The 20,396-nt window shown below is 50.5% G+C and overlaps 1 long non-coding RNA gene across 1 annotated transcript; it reads left to right on the top strand.

The window, feature by feature from the left end:
* The first annotated feature begins 744 nt into the window (after nt 1–744).
* On the top strand, nt 745–9,541 carry LOC125940972 (uncharacterized). The gene is made up of 3 exons (XR_007464126.1): nt 745–957; nt 3,758–3,910; nt 9,406–9,541. It is a non-coding gene; the product is annotated as an uncharacterized LOC125940972 (long non-coding RNA).
* Nucleotides 9,542–20,396: the final 10,855 nt, after the last annotated feature.

Here is a 20,396-nt window from a genome sequence, read left to right as displayed (position 1 = left end):
TGTGCGCCGTCGCTGTATTTTTTTTTTTTTTTCGATGCAACCAACTGGGAGCAGGAAAGTAACAACCGGGAAGCTAATGCACGCAACCCTGTGGAAACTATAAAAGGGACCGGTTCTTCACACACAGCAACGTATCGACGAGTTTCTGCAGTGTATAACGAAATATCAGACCATATATAGCCTCCGAGATTTTCAATGCACCGTGGGTGTCACCCAATCTCGGAGGTCACGTCGAAGAAGAGTTCTGCGTCTTTTTTGCTGAGCGCCAACGACGCCATTCTCTTTTTTTTTTTTTTTTTTACTTTGTATCACAGGTTTACTCTGTGTCAAAAGTGTACATTCTTGCGAGCTTTCTGTGACACATCCGCTCGCATTTCAAATGCTTGATCTCGCAGGGGGGCTGCTGTTTATCGACATTTTCTCAAACTCAGGTTTTTACGTCGTTCAACCGTCGCAATTGGCTTTTCGTGGAATTTTTTCTGCGAACTTCCACTGTACAGCGTATAAGCTAGAAGTATAAGTAACATAGATGGAGCTATAGGAAGGGCTACGCCATCGAGGGTGGCAGAGAATGATGAGCATTAATGACATTAGGACGTCCTTCGGGCATAGGACAAGTTTGCTGGGCGGGACAGATGGTATGCTTCGGTGATCTCTAGGAGATGCCTTCACACTCCGTAGATTTGAAATATAGGCTGATGATTGCTGCTAATGATGATTATGATAATAACGAAACCGAAATGCGGTAAACGCTGCATCGTAGAAACGAGGAAGAAGAGCTAGAACTCGCGAGGCACGCGGTTTAACCTGCTGGCTCGTGAGCGAAAAAGAACACGACGGCATCGCCGAAGACAGGAACGGAACCAGAACCAGAGTACGGTGAGCCGGAAATGCACCACAGTTCTTCGGTTTTCCTGGTTCCACTTGTAACCCACCTGTCCTAGGAGAGACGACAGGGTGAGTTCTCCTCGCGAACTAAGATGTGCAGTCGATAAATTGTCGGCAGCCGGCACAGCTTCTGCGGGAAAGTGTTGGCAGGTTGTTACGCGCAGACGCGCGCAATTGCTCCTGGTGGTATTTCGAGCAGCGGCAACAACCTTTAATTAGTCGGAGAATTAAGTCACCACATGTTGTCCGCGTTGGGTCGTGTTATGCTCCAAGCCCAACTTCGCGGCTGCGGGCACACCATCAATACTGTAGCAACATGCCAGCCGTAGTCACGTGTTAAATATGATCTAAATTGCCGCAATAGCGTACAACGCTTTGTCAGCACTACTCTACTGGCTGGCCATACAATTGGCCCACTCGTAAGGATGCATGCGCTGATTCACTTCAAGGAAGGAAAGCCTTAAAAATCTGCTACGTGTAGCTATTTCTCTTATGTTGAAGAGCCGAAAAGCACAGAACAAAGCAAGAACAGGGACGACAAAGCGCTGTTCTTTCTTTGTCCTGCTCTATTACGCTGATATCAGTTAGATATTTACCGGCTATTCTGCGTCAACGCCCTTCTTCAATCCACTTTTGTGCCCTTGGCGTGCTTCGGCCGTCTAGAGAGAAAGCCAGTCGGTGGATGGAAGCTTAAACCATCTGTAAATTTAGGCGTTCTAAACGCGTCCTGTCTTAGTAACTGAACGGTGCTACAGGCCCGAAGTCGTGTAATATGAACCAGACGGCTATATGCACGGTAGGAAAAAAATGAGCGCCGGGTCAGCAACCGGAGCAAGTGAAGCGAGTTCTAGTTTGGGAAGCGTTTCCGTAAGGATAACCTAATCAAGTGGAACCTAACCTAACGTAATCTTTCTTCGTCGTCATTTCAGGGTATTTTATTTTAACACGAAAGTGTTTTATGCCGGGGTCCACCAAGACTTCACTGACGTATTTCCGTCACGGAAATACGTCATAGAACATAATACAAAGAAAGAAACCAGAAGAAAAATTTCCACAAACATGCAAAATTTGGGAATCGAACCCACGACCTCTCGGTCCGCGACGATAGATCGCCGAGCGTTTAACCCATTGCGCCACAAACGCCTTTGCAGAGAGCTACACAGACGCGCCTTATATATCTAACACTCCTCCGTGTACCCGCGCTCTTGTTCGGGGCGGTGCCGCCGCCTACGAGCAGAAAAGAGAAGTACTGCATTATGACACTAACGCGCACCGACAGTGAACGCTTCGGTGGTCTCACCACTACGACGCCTCGATGCCAGCATTCGAAGGGACGCTGGCATCAAGAAGCACTACCAACGCCACCTAGGTGGCGTTGGTAGTGGCGTTCACCGTACTCAGCACAGCGCAGCGTGGCCTCCGCAATTAGCTCTGAAAATGTTTCTGAAGTTGATCGCGGAGGCTGCAATTACGACGCGCTGTACGCGCTGATTTGACTCGGTGACGATTCAGTTACGTGCTTTGTCTTGCGCGTTGTATTAGTGTGTCAGTTACGTGCTTCGTCTTTCGCGTTGTGCTAGCGTGTGCAGCGTAGTGCAGCTTCCATATGCACGACGGTTGCTCATGGTCATCGACGTTGGTAGTCGTGATGGAGGAGACGTGCCACCAGGCGTCAGCGTGGGTGCATCAACGCCTAAGGGCGCTTTAGCCACAAAACACCAATAGACATTATATATCAATGTGCAATAAACATTACACTACTTCTGTGAAGACACGTTTCACTTTCGTGTTCTATACCGATTCCTATATAAGAGGGATCAACCACATTTTTTTTTCAATCACTCTTCGGCTATCAGGGCTCGCGCTCACACGAATGGCCATGTTGAAGGCAGCGTCTGCCCTCTGCGTGGAAACATGCCGTGGGCTGAATGACTTGCAGAAATTAAATTAAAATAATTTATCGCGTTTTACGTGCCAATACCACAATTTGTTTGTGATACGTTGCGTCTGGTACATAAAATAACTACATGGTGAACGTAGAAAAATGGAACGTTTATTGCTCGCTCCAAAGTGGCATATATAGGAGGCTCATGACGTACACGTCACGTGCTTCGAGTCCCGGACGAAGGTCAGACGCTGCCGCAAGGTTGCTAGCCGAAGACACATCAGCTTGTAAGACGCATGCCGTAGTGGGGGGCTCCGGATTAATTTTGACCTGCCGGGGCTCAGTAACGTGCACGCAATGCACGGTACACAGGAATTTCTTTCTATCCGCGGTCTCCGGGAAAAGCGGCCGGGTTCGAACCCGGGCCCTCGAGCTCAGCAGCGCCACGCCTTAGAAGGAGCGGCGCAAGAAGAGTCGCAATAATAGCTTGGTTCTTGTGAGTTGGTTGATTTTTTTGGCCGCGTTCCCACGAGCGCAAAGGACGGTAGGGAACGCATAGATCAGCGCCCGTCCGGTCGTATGTCTTCCTTTCAGTCCTTGTCCTTTGCGCTGTTATGAAATACTGCCAGCAAGCACAGTCGTTGTCTGCTGTTTTCCACCTGGCGTCGTCGTCATAAAAGACCTAGGTAGCTTATCCCATCGTGCATACCGGCACTACACGATGTCGGTCGTACCTACAAAGTTGTTCTTTACGACCTTTCAGTATCCCGCCGTTTAATGCGCCGCATGAAGCAACCGGTACTTTGCTTTCCCTGTAGAATGCGTTGCTTTTAAGCCTGCGATGCCCATACTATAAAAATATGCCTTCTAATAGTTGTTACGCGGTGGGAATTTTTGCCCGTGTCTTCGCAGTATATGCGGGAGAATTCTGGCACAACGAGGACACTGAGCAGCGTACAACAAATTGTTTTGCTTTTGGCGCAGCCTTGCAAGGGAATGACCACCCGTTCACCATTCTCCCATCCGATGCGGCTGCCTCTCATTGGCCGACCGCTGACCACAGGCCATCCACGGGCAGCTCGGCGTGCTGCCTCGCCACGACTCGCTCATTCGGCAGTCTTTCAAATTGAATACCAGGTAGGCCATCGCCTCACTTCTAATGTCGGTTTTGGTGGTGCATACATCGTCAATGACATTCTGTGTGAGGGTTTGTAAAGTACGCCTTTCAAACATTCCACACGCTCTTTTTGGCCCATGCGGTGTATTGACCCTTTTGGCGGCGATCCCGTGGGCGCTGCCATGTTTGATCACGTGGTGACGCGTCCATTGCTTGCCTCAACTGCCTCCATTGCCTCCTTGTTTACAATGGAAGTGTATGACGCTGGCGCGGCTGAAAAAACCTCTGTTTTCGGAGATATCGTAGACGGTGACTAGGTGGACGACACGAAGCTTTGATCACAGCTTCAGAGAACATGCAAAAGTGCTTTCAGAGCTGATTAAGCTATGTTGAAACGGCGCAAGCAGCGTATATGGTGCTTGTTCTAAAAGCGGGGCTAAATATGTATTCCAAGCTATCCAAGCTTTACGATTACGAATTCAGTCAGAATTAGTGTGTTTTGCTCTTTGTTCTTTATTCGGCAAATATTTTGAAGCAGTGGCTTGTCAGTTTCGGACTCAGTGAAGTTCCTCGGTTGCGGCCACTATCTGATTATTTTCGGCCTTATCGCTCGCGGCTGTGCTCAGTACCGATAAATTTGTTCTTGCTGCGCACAAGGCTTGAAACGTAGCTGTTTAGTACATTGTAATACCTTGTAGCAAATATACAGGTTGTTTCAGCGAACGATTTCAAAATTTATTTAAGGTTGCCTGTGGCAGATAGCCCAATTCTAGTTAATGAGTTGGTCTACTCGAAGAGGCGGACATTACTTGCACAAGAAATTGAAATGCATAATCGAATCATTAACAATAATTCACTAATTAAGTTTTTAACTAATTACCTAATGGCCCGTATTGCAATTTACAAATTGTAGTCGGGGAGTTCGCAAGGCGGATCCACTTGGAATTAATTCTCAGGGTGACACCAGTTTCAAGATATTAATTCTCGAACTTTGCGGAGAAATACATTGGCGTTCCAGTTAATATTGTGCTTGAATGCATAAAGCGACGTTTGCTTAAGATACTAACTGGAACGCCAATGCATTTCTCCGCAAAGTTCGATAATTAATATCTCGAAACTGGGTGTCATCCCGAGAATTCGTTCCAAGTGGATCCGCCATGCGAACTCCACGGCTACAATTTGTCAATTGCAATATGGGTCATCAGGTAATTAGTTAAAAACCTAATTAGTGAATTATTGGTAATTATTCAATTATGCATTTCAATTTCTTGTGCAAGTAATGTCCGCCTCTTCGAGTAGACCAGCTCATGAACTAAAATTGTGCTATCTGCACAGGCAACCTTTAAGAATTTTTGAAAGTGTTCGCTGAAACACTGTATATTACAGCTAGTAACTCGCTTACTCTTGTGGACCGTCACGAAACATTCAGCTTCGACCATTCGTAGTGCCATAGGTGTAGTCCGTCATTTATTGTGCGTATACAGCGCGCATATATTCAAGTGTGCGCCCATTCACTTATTCTTGATACGTCGGCGATAGAATGGGTGTAATTTTTCCTTCCATTTGGGACAGATGCGTATAAATAACGTGCGCGAAGCTTACTATGACAGGTAAGCGGCGCTACTCCCTTTGTCATTATTTAACGAGTGGTACTCACTCTCGCCGACGATCTAGGGCTGAAGCCCTTTCTGTGAAGGTTAGCGATACAACGCTGGAGGATGAGCAAATTTCTGTATCCTCGAGGAAAGCCGTACATCACGAAGTGCTGGTAACACGTTCGAACAGTTGCAGCAGCGGTCCGCGAACTCGGCCGCGCAGATTCATTCCATTCCTTAACATGCCAGTCACTATTTTTGCAGCCAACTACTGCACACGTCTCCAATCCACACGATTCAATCTAGCATGATTGGAGCACAGTGTGTTAGCGAAAACTCAGTTGCATTTCCGACAGCTGTCGCACAGAAGCAAGGTAGAAGCGGTAATGATTTCGTATTCGCGCGCGGTCGCTGAGGAGAGGTATGGCGCGCCGCCGGGAGCTCCATCTCGTTTCTCTAAAACAAACTGCTCCGTGAAAAGGGTCAATACAAGCACACTAAAATGAGGTACTGGAATCCAATCGGGACCGGGCAAGTTGTTTATTAATTTAATAGCCGTGGAAGTGTTAGAACGAGGTGGTCACTCCCAATACTGGTACGCAAAAAAAAAAGGTTCATATTGTTAAGGCGTCATCTTCTGACTTTGGCGCCACTCGTGGCACCAGAGTCAGCAGATGACGATTTGACGTGTCGAGGTGTAATCGGTCTCGACAGGCATCTTGGTTGTATATCGTTGCCTTCCTTGTAAATAGTCTAAATACACCTTTATACGTGACTGCCGCGCCGTAAAGATATAAACACACACAAACCTTGTTTCTTAGCATGCTTGGTGAGCTGTAAGGCTCCTGTAAGATTACTGTAAGGCTCCTGTAAAACTCATGTAACCGGTGTGTGATAGTCACTCCAAGCGAGTATACCTTAACCACTGACAAATCTGCTTTCTTAGTTCATTAGCAATTGTCAAGACTTTCAAGTTAGAAAACTAATAGTAAGCTTTGTTACTTATGCAGCTATACAGCGGGAATTTCAACCTTGCGATTCAGAAACAATACATAGTTTGCAAAAGTTAGGTGCTCTAAAGAGCCATCAAAGATACACCGTAAGCCTAACGACACCTTTACACGTGTAGTTCACACGTGCAGTTGAGTTTCAGCCTGTTTGTCGCTATCTATGAGAAGACATATTTATTTGTGGTAAAAGGCTATAGTTAAGTTAAGCGGCGTATAAAGTATCAATTTTTTTTTCGTTGCTGAGCAAATAGCATAAATAGGTGGCTTCCACGGCGCACTCTCCCGCGACGAATTTTCGAGGGTAACAGAAGCACATACTTCTGAGTACTACAGGTGAATGAAGCAATTGAAGTCGCCGAAAGTGATGTCATGACCGCTATGTTCAGAGCACCACCTACTAAATTTGTACCAGCATTTTTGCACACCGTTGCAGGACTTACTTTATTCGTGGTTACTATATAATGACGTCATACTAGCATGAGTGTTGGACGAAGGCGATGTTGATTACAAGAAACAACGAACACAGTGATGGGACACATAAGGCAAATGTCTTATGTGTTACTTTAGTGCATTTGCCCATGTTTACTGTCATCACCATCGTCATGATCATAATTATCGTCATCAGCCTATTTATTGTCCGCTGCAGGACGAAAGCTTTACAAGCTTTCTCCTGTTACAATTGTCTTGCTTCACTTGACTCAATGTATATGTAAATTTTCTAATTTTATTGCGCCACTTAATTCTCATCAGGCTCGACATGCCCTTCGTTTAAGACTATTTCCAACGATACCAATCATATCTTCTGTCATGTAACAAGGTTGTCAAGTACGGCAGTTGGTACAGTGTAAATAAAGCTCGTCTGACGTGGTCAAGCAGATGTTCTTGCGAAAAAAATGCACAGACCATCATCATTCACGCATGGCCATGCTGAATGCTCGCTAGATGCACTCGTAACCAACACATCCCGAAACAAGCAGCTACTGCTAGGCGATGCTACACAACCGGAGAGCTGTAATTTGCATTCTACGTGAATCGTCCTTTATCAGCGTTTCGTGTCAAAAAGAATGCAGAAATTGTACTCCAGTTGTCGAAGTATGGGCAAGCAAACACCCAAATGCTAAGTTCGCAGACCCCCAAATTTAAGTTGGCCCACACTGAATTTCTAGCTGGCCCACCTCCAATGCTTAAGTTGGCGCACACCCGAAATTAAGTTGGCTCACCCCGAAATCTATTTATTGATACTGCGATCTTTTACAAGACCTTAACAGGGCCTACCCTAAATTACGCTAAATTAACTTGGCCTACCCCCGAATATAAGTTGGCCCACCCCAACATTTAGGTTGATCCATCTCCACATTTCAATTTGGGCCACCCGCGAAATTTAAGTTGGCGCACCCCCAAATTTCAGTTGGCCGACCCCCAAATGTCAGGTGGCCCACCCCTACTATGGTTTCTATGGAGCCCTATGCATCCCTACGGGTATTCTCTGTGATTAATTTTTACAGCACAGCTGTTTATGGCTAGGGTGCAGTGAATTTTTCAACTCCCTAAGCAAAAATGCGGACCGATCCTGGTGATAGTACAGAAAGGGCCCAAGCCACATATACCCCTGTGGACTCCGGTTGGTGGGCTAGGGGACCTGCAAAGCGCCCTTGAACTACCCTTGTCCCCCCTGGGACCCAAAGAAGTCCCCAGCACAAGGGTAAAAAGAGGTTTTTCAAAAAAATTTGGTACAGTTTTTCCAGAAAGATCTGTTCATAAATGACACAAGACACTAGAGTTTTGATGCTTTACCCACCAAACCATCCTTGTGAAATTTGGTGTTGATTTTTGAGCAGGCATGAAGGTGCGTGTTTGTTTAGTGTTTGTTGAATATTGTTGGAAGTTTTTCGTCTGGCATAGAAGTATGTGTCGGCGTAGTGTGTGACCGCCTAGTGAAGTTTATTCACTTCGCGGCAATGAATCTTAGCCCGAAAGGCCGGCCCTGGTCGGCCATGTCTACGTTCACACCACCCTCTCCTTGTCTACGTTCCAAGAACTTCCGTAACCACCCTCTCTTTATCGACGTTCCAAGAACTTCCGTACCTAGTTTCCTTTCTTGCTGCTCTCTCGTGGTGCGGTGCCATCGAACCGTCACGCGTGTCTAGATTCCTCCGGCTCCTCGGGGAGTCGGTTGCATTCTCGTCTCTGTTCCTGCAGTCGCTCTGGGTAGGTGCGTTGCTAAATTAAATTATGGGGTTTTACGTGCCAAAACCACGATCTGATCATGAGGCACGCCGTAATGGGGGACTCCGGAAATTTGGACCCCCTGTGGTTTTTTAACGTGCACCTAAAAAGTACACGGGTGTTTTCGCATTTCGCCCCCATCGAAATGCAGGCCGCCATGGCCGGAATTCGATCCCGCGACCTCGTGCTCAGCATAGGTGCGTTGCTCTTCGGGGGTCCGTACTATAGGCTAATATGGTGAAATTAATATAATAACAATAGAGGTGATACGAAAATGTGTGTGCGTACCTATCGTTACGATGACCACCGACCAGGGCAAGAAATAAAATGTCTTCGCACCTCTGTTCAAAATTCTTTGTAACGTTTGTGTCATGTGTTAAGCAGCGTCGCTGGTCATCCACCTTCACAGAGTGGAATGGCTCCTTTTTTATGGTTTAAATGGTTCCTTATCGCTTATAAAGCTTCCCATCCTCCACAGTTACACTATTATAATGATTACATGTCAGCCTTGCCAATTACGCATTCTTGTACAGATACAAGGCCTTACAGTTCTCGCGTGACGGGGCTGGGGTAATCGCCAAAGAATGCTTACGCATTAAAACTAGCAGCGTATGTCATTCTACTGTGATGTAAATGCAGCCCGCTTGTTTGTGTGGCCGCGATTTATGCGCACTTCGATGGCAGGCAATCACTGATGGATTTCCAACTCACGGAGACGCGCCTGTGTCCCGAGCAGCAGGCTCTGTTCACGCGCATCGGGGCTCGTCCTGCTTTCACTGCCGGTGGTAATCACGACAGTGCCGCTCAAGTGCACCAGAAGCCGTGGGGGCTGGCCGCAGCGGCTGCGAGGGAGCGCCATCGCGGCCGAGCGCTTGGTGCTTCGGGCCGCGCAACTGCGCAACAACTCCCGCCGCGGGTTGCCGCAGCGGCTACGAGGGAGCGCCATCGCGGCCGAGCGCTTGGTGCTTCGGGCCGCGCAACTGCGCAACACCTCCCGCCGCGGGTTGCCGCAGCGGCTACGAGGGAGCGCCATCGCGGCCGAGCGCTTGGTGCTTCGGGCCGCGCAACTGCGCAACATCTCCCGCCGCGGGTTGCCGCAGCGGCTGCGAGGGAGCGCCATCGCGGCCGAGCGCTTGGTGCTTCGGGCCGCGCAACTGCGCAACAACTCCCGCCGCGGGTTGCCGCAGCGGCTACGAGGGAGCGCCATCGCGGCCGAGCGCTTGGTGCTTCGGTCCGCGCAACTGCGCAACACCTCCCGCCGCGGGTTGCCGCAGCGGCTACGAGGGAGCGCCATCGCGGCCGAGCGCTTGGTGCTTCGGTCCGCGCAACTGCGCAACAACTCCCGCCGCGGGTTGCCGCAGCGGCTACGAGGGAGCGCCATCGCGGCCGAGCGCTTGGTGCTTCGGGCCGCGCAACTGCGCAACACCTCCCGCCGCGGGTTGCCGCAGCGGCTACGAGGGAGCGCCATCGCGGCCGAGCGCTTGGTGCTTCGGGCCGCGCAACTGCGCAACACCTCCCGCCGCGGGTTGCCGCAGCGGCTACGAGGGAGCGCCATCGCGGCCGAGCGCTTGGTGCTTCGGGCCGCGCAACTGCGCAACACCTCCCGCCGCGGGTTGCCGCAGCGGCTACGAGGGAGCGCCATCGCGGCCGAGCGCTTGGTGCTTCGGGCCGCGCAACTGCGCAACAACTCCCGCCGCGGGTTGCCGCAGCGGCTACGAGGGAGCGCCATCGCGGCCGAGCGCTTGGTGCTTCGGGCCGCGCAACTGCGCAACAACTCCCGCCGCGGGTTGCCGCAGCGGCTACGAGGGAGCGCCATCGCGGCCGAGCGCTTGGTGCTTCGGGCCGCGCAACTGCGCAACACCTCCCGCCGCGGGTTGCCGCAGCGGCTACGAGGGAGCGCCATCGCGGCCGAGCGCTTGGTGCTTCGGGCCGCGCAACTGCGCAACACCTCCCGCCGCGGGTTGCCGCAGCGGCTACGAGGGAGCGCCATCGCGGCCGAGCGCTTGGTGCTTCGGGCCGCGCAACTGCGCAACACCTCCCGCCGCGGGTTGCCGCAGCGGCTACGAGGGAGCGCCATCGCGGCCGAGCGCTTGGTGCTTCGGGCCGCGCAACTGCGCAACAACTCCCGCTACGGGTTGCCGCAGCGGCTACGAGGGAGCGCCATTGCGGCCGAGCGCTTGGTGCTTCGGGCCGCGCAACTGCGCAACACCTCCCGCCGCGGGTTGCCGCAGCGGCTACGAGGGAGCGCCATTGCGGCCGAGCGCTTGGTGCTTCGGGCCGCGCAACTGCGCAAACCTCCCGCTAGCGGGTTGCCGCAGCGGCTACGAGGGAGCGCCATCGCGGCCGAGCGCTTGGTGCTTCGGGCCGCGCAACTGCGCAACACCTCCCGCCGCGGGTTGCCGCAGCGGCTACGAGGGAGCGCCATCGCGGCCGAGCGCTTGGTGCTTCGGGCCGCGCAACTGCGCAACACCTCCCGCCGCGGGTTGCCGCAGCGGCTACGAGGGAGCGCCATCGCGGCCGAGCGCTTGGTGCTTCGGGCCGCGCAACTGCGCAACACCTCCCGCGCGGGTTGCCGCAGCGGCTACGAGGGAGCGCCATCGCGGCCGAGCGCTTGGTGCTTCGGGCCGCGCAACCGCGCAACACACCCCGCCGCGGGTTGCCGCAGCGGCTACGAGGGAGCGCCATTGCGGCCGAGCGCTTGGTGCTTCGGGCCGCGCAACTGCGCAACACCTCCCGACGCGGGTTGCCGCAGCGGCTACGAGGGAGCGCCATCGCGGCCGAGCGCTTGGTGCTTCGGGCCGCGCAACTGCGCAACACCTCCCGCCGCGGGTTGCCGCAGCGGCTACGAGGGAGCGCCATCGCGGCCGAGCGCTTGGTGCTTCGGGCCGCGCAACTGCGCAACACCTCCCGCCGCGGGTTGCCGCAGCGGCTACGAGGGAGCGCCATCGCGGCCGAGCGCTTGGTGCTTCGGGCCGCGCAACTGCGCAACACCTCCCGCCGCGGGTTGCCGCAGCGGCTACGAGGGAGCGCCATCGCGGCCGAGCGCTTGGTGCTTCGGGCCGCGCAACTGCGCAACACCTCCCGCCGCGGGTTGCCGCAGCGGCTACGAGGGAGCGCCATCGCGGCCGAGCGCTTGGTGCTTCGGGCCGCGCAACTGCGCAACACCTCCCGCCGCGGGTTGCCGCAGCGGCTACGAGGGAGCGCCATCGCGGCCGAGCGCTTGGTGCTTCGGGCCGCGCAACTGCGCAACACCTCCCGCCGCGGGTTGCCGCAGCGGCTACGAGGGAGCGCCATCGCGGCCGAGCGCTTGGTGCTTCGGGCCGCGCAACTGCGCAACACCTCCCGCCGCGGGTTGCCGCAGCGGCTACGAGGGAGCGCCATCGCGGCCGAGCGCTTGGTGCTTCGGGCCGCGCAACTGCGCAACACCTCCCGCCGCGGGTTGCCGCAGCGGCTACGAGGGAGCGCCATCGCGGCCGAGCGCTTGGTGCTTCGGGCCGCGCAACTGCGCAACACCTCCCGCCGCGGGTTGCCGCAGCGGCTACGAGGGAGCGCCATTGCGGCCGAGCGCTTGGTGCTTCGGGCCGCGCAACTGCGCAACACCTCCCGCCGCGGGTTGCCGCAGCGGCTACGAGGGAGCGCCATTGCGGCCGAGCGCTTGGTGCTTCGGGCCCCGCGCACTGCGCAACACCTCCCGCCGCGGGTTGCCGCAGCGGCTACGAGGGAGCGCCATCGCGGCCGAGCGCTTGGTGCTTCGGGCCGCGCAACTGCGCAACACCTCCCGCCGCGGGTTGCCGCAGCGGCTACGAGGGAGCGCCATTGCGGCCGAGCGCTTGGTGCTTCGGGCCGCGCAACTGCGCACAACTCCCGCTACGGGTTGCCGCAGCGGCTACGAGGGAGCGCCATCGCGGCCGAGCGCTTGGTGCTTCGGTCCGCGCAACTGCGCTACACGTCACCGCCATCGCTGCCGAGCGCTTGGTGCTTCGGTCCGAGCAACTGGCCTCAAACCATCTGGACCCCGCGCTGGCTGAGGCAAGTGCATGTTTTCCTATTTTTAACACAGCTTCCACGTCAATATCGTGTAGCCATTAATGATGTCTTGTGTGGTCGTTTGAGAGTAATTCGGCAGCACTTCAATGTCACCGTATATTGCATTGAATGCTATAATTGGGGAAAGAGCAGGCTGTCATAGATATGTTAGCATTGATTACGCACATTGCACCCGGCTTGGTCTAGTATTATAGCGTAGTAGCTTCATCACGTGGGCTCTCGAGAGTTGACAATGCACTGTCCAACAACCAGTCAAAAATAAATGCAGTAATGGTAGAAAAACGATTTGTGGTTGGCGTTTGGGTAAAAGTGGCCCCTTGACTGGGCCAAAAACCAATCTAAGGCAACTGAAGATACCGAGCACACACTTGAAAAAAAACTTTGTGCCCTTCCACTCTGTGAAGGACGACCAGCGAAGCTGTTGTGTGGTTGTGTAAAATGATGAAATTATATATAGGGTCATTTTACTCGTAGTTCAGACGGCTTTGCATATATATGCAAACTCACCGGCTGCAGTTCCTAAATTGCATTATGTGCCGTAATATTGTTACGCGAAGTACGAGTCAATTAGACGAGCAACTATTTACAGATTATATTTAAAACAGCGGTTGCAACTCTGGCCGGTTGGATTCACAGCGCGAGCCCAATTCGTTATGTCGAGTGATAGCGCCCGCGCGCCTCGTTCAAACAACCAAATACAACACGCGTGTAGCAATATAATTAGGAGTTAACGCGTGAACTTAATTCATTGAATATGTGCTTCGATTTTTCGCGCTAGTAACGTCCATCTCTCTGAATAATACAACTCAGGAACTAGAATTACGCTATCTGAAATTTGAAAGCTTCTTTTCTTGAAACTTAAAACTTCTAAAGGATGCCGGGACGAAGGGCATTTGATTCACAGAGGTGTCTATTCTCGCATTTCCAGTAGTTCCGCATATTTGAACAAAACTTTTGCAATAGAAGAAAGTACAAGTACTTATAGAGTGTGCAAAATATGATCATTACACAACATAAATCACTCGTCAGAACACCAAACAATGCATTTCCTAAAGCAACATGACAAAGCATAAGCACATCGCCAACATCTTGGAGAAACAAAACTCAAAAACACATGGTTCGGTATGTACAGTCTACTTCGACACTTAGGGGAAATCTCGGAGCGCATTGCATCGCGATGCGGCGAGCGCTGGAGTCGGGTGCCGGAAGTAGATCGCGCAAGCGCAGACGCTCGAGGAGCGTTATCTTGAACCTCGTCGACTGCTATACGGCGGCGCGCGCTGGCCGCATGGTCGGGAAGCGTGCTACTGTCAAAGGCAGTGCGCGGATTTCATAGTTACTGCTGGAACTGAGCCGATATTCTTAACTAAACGTTGTGCGACGCCAACTTCTGAGCCTTCATTGGCGATAATGGGGTTCTACAAACTTCTTTTGACAGCATCCTTCGTTTGTTCTATCGAAAGGCCGGGGTACTGAGTGCCTGCACGTATATTTCTTCACTGTGTGTGCTGCCGTACTACGCAGCGACAAGAAAGAGATACCAAAATGCGCGCGTAACGTTCTCGGTCTTTATTTCACGCGAAAGGAAACAACGCACTCAGCAATAATAACTATGCATGCGGGTCTAACCCGATGAAACAAGCGGATAAGAATGAAGGAATGTTTTAGGTTAGGACGATAAGCTGGAAGTGATTCTTCTCGACAACAGTTCATTAAACCAGACAGGTGTTCATCGTGTTGGACCCGCATAGTTATTATTGCTGAGTACGTTGCTTCCTTTCGCGTCAAATGCAGACCGAGAACGTTACGCGCACATTTTGGTGTCTCTTTCTTGTCGCTGCGTATTACGGCAGCACACACAGTGAAGAAATATACTCAGTACCCCGGCCCTCCGAAAGAACAAACGAAGGATGCTGTCAAAAGAAGTTTGTAGAACCCCATTATCTCCAATGAAGGCTCGGAAGTTGGCGTCGCACAACGTTTAGTTAAGAATATCGGCTCAGTTTCCGCAGTAGCGATGAAATCCGTGCACTGCCTTTGACAGTAGCACGCTTCCCGACCATGCAGCCAGCGCGCGCCGCCGTAGCAGTCGACGAGGTTCAAGATAACGCACCTCGAGCGTCTGCGCTTGTGCGAGCTGCTTCCGGCACCCGACTCCAGCACTCGCCGCATTTTGATGCAATGCGCTCCGAGATTTCCCCTAAGTGCGAAACAGACTGTACATACCAATTCAAAATGGCACATGTAAAGCACAACATGATCGTAAAGAAAATCGTTCACGTATTAAAAAAAGCTTTATGAAGCAGTAGTTTTCTTGCGTGTTAAACGCTATGGGTCTTAGACAGAAGTCTACATTACCTTCAGTTTTATTCATGAGTTCTGTGCGCTGATATAGAGAACATTGTTTACAGTAAGTTGCCCTAATCTCCAATACATGAAGTTTTTGTTTGCAGAAGAAGAATCGGTCTGACCGTTAACTGACAAATAGCGCGACACACATCTCTGCATGCCTGTATTAAGAGTTTAAAATAAAGAATTTGATCGACCCGAAGCGTAGCCAAATCAGTAAACAATGTAGGAGTTCACAGATTCTTTACAAGGCCAATATAATTAATATAAACGCGCAACAGGCAATTCCGGAAAACCTAAAAATGATCACCCGGTACTACCAACCACTAACACTGCTGCAACCACTCCGCTAGAAGCACCACTACTACCTTTGACTGATGTGGCTTTACAACTGTCTACCCTCAGTAAATCTATCTCTTCAACTACTACTACTACCATTACTGTTATCACTACCACCAACTAACAGGCGTAGCTGGCACTACTACTAGTGTTATGGCACTACTAGTGTAAATATTGTCTCGACAGCAATCTCGTTTATGTATCGTTGCCTTTCTTCTAAATATTCTAAATACATCTTTGTATGTGATTTCTGCAACGTAACAACACACGGGGCATGTGCTGCTATTCGTATGATTGTACAATTGATGAAAAGTGGTCGAACAAGGCATATTGTGAAGAAATCAGGACAATACGCTCGTGCTCCTTCGACTCCTCCTCTCCCAATGAGAGTGGGCAAGAGTGAGCTACGAGTGTATAAACGCTGCTAAGGAAGGCAGTTGCTGGCCTATTGAAGGCCAAGTCCTGTTCTCGCAACGTCGGCTACAGCAGCACTCGCTCTACAGCCACTATTGGCCGCATCAATGTCATGAGCAACAAAATGAAGAAAGAAAGAAGAAGAAAAAACCAGAAGATAAGAAGAGAACAAGAAGACACGAGGAGTTGGTGGCAGAAATAAAGAAAAAGAAGTTAGAACATAAGAGCGGCTGAATAAAAGGAATGCAATATGAAAGTAGAAGAAGAAGCGCAAAAGTGCACGCGCAGCTACGTGGCCAATGGGAGAAGGGACACGTAGCAAAAGAGAGCAGCCCAGCTACGCTCTGGGACGACGAGGGGCAGAAGGAGCTGGAGGCCGGGAAGGACGGTTGGATCACGGAGACGGCGGCAACTCGCTGGAAGCTGTTCTTCAGCTGCCGCGGCCACGACCCGCGAGCTGAGTGGACGTCCCACCGGAAGCCGCAGCTACAGGCTGACGGCACCGCTTCCCGGATTCCCTGCGGCTACGATCCGCAGGCTTGCGGAGTTGACCGGGCGATCCAGGCGCCTCGGTCACCCCACCGTCCTGACCCCCGAACCAGGCCAACCGTGGACCGAACGTCGGACACAGCGACTTCGAGTCTACGACGCATCGACGGGCCCAACGACGTGTCGCTGGAAGCCGTGACGACGAGGTGACGTGGCCTCGTCGATGGACTTAATGTAAATATTTTGGACTTATGAATTATATTATCTGAGGATTTTGGGGATTTTCTAGATTTAACTCGTGTTGTAAATGGTTTGTTTTTTTGCTGTTTTCTTTGTCGCTTGTTTTTTTCAATTATAAATGTTTGTCTTAAACGAGCGACTTGTCCCTGTCTGTCTTTAGTCCACCGAAATCCGTGACAATCAAGTAGTCAATTGTCTTCGCGTATATACCCTCTTGCATGTGTTTATACTGCAATTCGTATTACTGCCTGCGTGCCTTATACTACTGCCCTATGCTTGAAATAATAGCAGAAGAGTATGGTGAGAACATATCACACTTTTTTTTTCTTTTTGAATCGGTCAGTTAGTCTTTGTGATAACGGAAGTAACAAGCATGAAAACAAGGATGAACATAACAAGGCTAAAATGTGAAAGCTTACGGTGTTCCGCACGTGGCGATTCGTTTCATTGTTTGATTCATTGCTTGTAGTGTGCGCAAAGTTAAGTTAGCCCTAACTTACGGCACGGCTTGTCTCACGCCAAGCACGGTCCCGTTATGGTATCTGCGCACTCGAAGCGCATTGTGTTCTTCAACTCATAAGTGTAGCATGTAGTTGTGGTCCCAAAGCCCTTGACAGCTGGCTCCAGCCGTGGCTAGACCATCCTCTTCTCATCCTATAGCTACGATACTGCTTGGACTGGCGCACCTAAATGAGATCACTGCCTACCAAAGCAGCCGTCCCGAGCTTTGCCACGCTCTGAAATGCCACTTTTTGACGTTAACAAATACCACAACGTTGTCACGGTCGCGCGTCAACGTTGTCGCGGTCGCAGTCAGTCGTTGTCACAGTCCGGCCTGTGATTTTGAGCCACTCAGGGAGGCTGAAGCAGCCCTGTGAGCCAATAATGATGGCCAGATAATATGGCGCAATTCTGCCGACGTTTACAGAGCGGAACAGGAAACCAATGATACAGTCACGTATATACAAGGAAGTGGATGATGATGATGTGTGGTGTTTTATGGCGCAAGGGCCAGTTATGGCCAAAGAGCGCCATGCGATTGTTTGTGAGTGTGCAGTGGAGCGATGAATTCTGAGAAATAGATGAAGTGTGGCTGTAAAGGGGCCTAAAAATAATCGCTGTAAAATGCGTAAAAATATACATGCACTAAGATCATGGCAATGACTAATGAGGTGTACTATGAAATGGAGAATGCATTGAGAAAGAATGACACGATATTTAAAATATTGAAGATGTAGTAATTGGAAAGAAGCACTACTGCCTAAACAGAGCCCTTGAACCACAAGGGCCTGGAGGCATGTGCTTATACAAAACTACTATCACAGCAGCATCCTCTGGAGGGAGGATGCGCTATGAATTTATTGGGCTGATAACATGTAGCACAACATCGTTCAAAAAGCCGAGGATTGCTTTGGCGTTAAAAAGTGGTTCTTCACCAATAAACATCATGGGATGAAGAGGGATATGATAGCGGTATGCTACAGGAAAATATTTTCTTCTCTCCGTTTCGGCTTCCCGACACTCCAGCAGGACGTGGAGCACGGTCAGCCTCTCACCACATCTACCACAGGTTGGTGGTTCATCACCAGTGAGCAAAAAATTGTGGGTGCCGTACGTGTGTCCTATTCGGAGACGACAGAATAGGACATCAATTCGTCGTGTTTTCGTAGCTGAGGGCCAGAAACCTAACTGTGGTTTAATCATGTGAAGTTTATTATTTGTTTCAGCGTCCCACAAGTGTTGCCAGTGGCTTCGTAGCTTCTTTCGCAAAAAAGGTTTCAAGTCTGTTGCAGGAACAGCAGTTGTAGGGTTAATAGCCTGAGATGTAACTGATGTGGCCATTTGATCTGCTCGAACATTACCCTCAATGCCTCTATGACCCGGTACCCAGCATAAAATCACATGCTGGTTAGATATATACGCTTTACACAGAATGGAATAGAGCTCATTAACTACAGGGTTTTTGTGTTTACAGAGTGATTGCAATGCTTTCACAACACTTTGCGAGTCCGTAAATATGATAGTCTTTTTGAGTTTTGTTTTCATTATAAACTTTACAGCCGATAATATTGCATAGGCCTCAGCCGTAAAGATACTTGTCTCCGGGTGCAGTACACCGGTTTCCGAAAACGATGGACCGATGGCTGCATAATAAACCCCGGCATGTGACCTAGAAGCGTCCGTGTAAAACTCTGTACATGAGTACTTGGATTGAAGCTCTAGGAAATGCATTTTAATGTGCGCCTCTGGAGCGTCTTTCGTGACCTCTACGAACGATGTGTCGCACTCTATGATCTGCCACTGCCACGGCGGTAACAATTTAGCAGGAGCCATAGGACGATGTTCAAGCACTGGAACACCCATTTGCTCACTAAGATTCCTTACACGTAAAGAGAACGGTTTCCTCGCTGCAGGTCGGTTATGGAAGAGTGCAGCGGCGGTCATATCGTTTATGGTGGAATAAGAAGGATGTTCGTTGTTTGCTTGTACTGTCAGAAAATATACGAAACTGCTATATGAGCGCTGCAGATGGAGTGACCACTGGTTCGACTCTACATAGAGACTCTGGATCGGGCTTGTTCGGAAAGCACCGGTCGCGAGGCGGATACCCAAATGGTGAATGGGGTCTAGTATTTTTAATGCACTTGGCGTTCCGGAGTTATAAACTATAGCTCCGTAATCAAGGCGCGAGCGGACAAGACTGTTGCACAAGTTTAGGAGGCATTTTCGATCACTACCCCATGTTGTGTGCGAGAGAATTTTTAAAAGGTTCATAGTCTTCAGACACTTTGTCTTCAGATATTTAAGATGGGGGATGAAGGTAAGCTTAGAGTCCAGAATTAAGCCCAGGAATTTATGTTCACTGCTCATGGATAGTTTCTCTCGATTGATCGTGAGATTTGTCACCGGTGTCACGCCTCTTTTGTTTGAGAAGAGTATGCATGTACTTTTCTGTGCGTTTATTTTGAACCCATTTACATCCGCCCATTTAGACAATTTATGCAATCCAAGCTGCACCTGTCGTTCACAGATAGCGATGTTACATGATTTGAAACCTATCTGTACGTCATCGACATACACAGAATAAAACATGCTGTGTGGAATGACTGTATGCAGGGAGTTCATTTTTACAATGAAAAGTGTGCAACTAAGTACACCCCCTTGTGGCACGCCAGCCTCCTGGGTGAATGTTCTAGATAAAGCATTGCCCACTCTTACGCGAAACGTGCGGTTAGACAAGTAGCTTTCGACTGTGTTAAACATATTTCCGCGGACCCCCATCGCAGAAAGATCTCGCAGAATTCCGAAGCGCCATGTCGTGTCGTACGCTTTCTCTAAATCTATAAACACAGAAAGTAAAAACTGTTTATGAATAAATGCATCTCTGATGTTTGCCTCGATGCGAACAAGGTGGTCTATTGTCGACCTACCTTCTCGGAAGCCACACTGGAAGGGGTCTAGTATTTTGTTATTTTCTAGGAAACTGATTAAACGCCGGTTTATCATTTTTTCATACAGCTTGCACAGGCAGCTTGTTAGTGCTATTGGCCTGTAGCTGCTGGCTAAGGACGGGTCTTTGCCTTGTTTAAGTATAGGGATGACTATGGCTTCTTTCCATGAGGACGGGATACACCCAGCCGCCCACATGGCATTAAACAGAGATAAGAGTGTTTTCAGTGTTTCAAGGTGTAGGTATCTAACCATTTCATACATGATACGATCACCACCTGGCGCCGAGTTGTTACAACAAGCGAGAGATGCTTTAAGTTCGGCTAAGTTAAATGGTTGATTGTAAG

Source organism: Dermacentor silvarum, chromosome 10, assembly GCF_013339745.2.
Source record: "Dermacentor silvarum isolate Dsil-2018 chromosome 10, BIME_Dsil_1.4, whole genome shotgun sequence".
Taxonomy (NCBI): domain Eukaryota; kingdom Metazoa; phylum Arthropoda; class Arachnida; order Ixodida; family Ixodidae; genus Dermacentor; species Dermacentor silvarum.
The sequence above is the reverse complement of the archived record's forward strand: the minus strand, read 5'-3'. Positions and strand labels throughout refer to the sequence as shown.